The sequence below is a fragment of the Punctularia strigosozonata genome, assembly GCF_000264995.1.
Source record: "Punctularia strigosozonata HHB-11173 SS5 unplaced genomic scaffold PUNSTscaffold_5, whole genome shotgun sequence".
NCBI classification, from domain to species: domain Eukaryota; kingdom Fungi; phylum Basidiomycota; class Agaricomycetes; order Corticiales; family Punctulariaceae; genus Punctularia; species Punctularia strigosozonata.
In genome coordinates this window covers 1,906,283-1,906,969 of record NW_006767437.1, presented here as the reverse complement: position 1 = coordinate 1,906,969, position 687 = coordinate 1,906,283, and positions in this window count along the sequence as shown.

Here is a 687-nt window from a genome sequence, read left to right as displayed (position 1 = left end):
ACGAATAAGAACATCCAAAAACATGCAAAAAATGTGCAAAACGGCAGGGAACTGGCCACTGCAAAGGCAATGTAAAGTAGGAAGGAGCTACGCAATGTCGACAGTAACGTTCTGCAACACCTTGACCGCCTACTGCTTCCTTCACCTGTTTCATATATCACCATTTCGCATGTTTTTGGATGTTCTTCATGCTGATAAGGTACTTCTGCACGTTCCCGTTGCCAATCTTCAGATGCCGTGAAGGACATGCACTCTTTCTCAACGAGGCCCCTTTCCCGTTCTTCGCATCCGTCCATTCTTATCCTCTTCGTCCTCACCCCGTCTTTCGCATCTGATCTCATCTCATCCCTTGCGATCACGCCTCCCGCTTCTTCCATCACTGAGTCTCTAGTATAGTACCTCGTACGTGTGTCGAACTTATTATTCCCCCGATTATCCGGTGCATCTCCGTCTCGCCGTATTTAGTTACCTGTGTCGCGATAGATCTTCGTGTGCTGTGTATCGTACGGAACACATTCTTAAAGCTGTGCGCTTGCTATTTGCTCAGGTAGAGAGCCAATTTCGATCAACCTCCTGTACTGATTCGAACACCCTTCCTTGATCGAGGCGTTCCGCGAGCATTGAGTCGTGCCATCTGCGCAATCATATTCTATCCCTACGTTACTCGCGCCTACACTAAGTGACAAA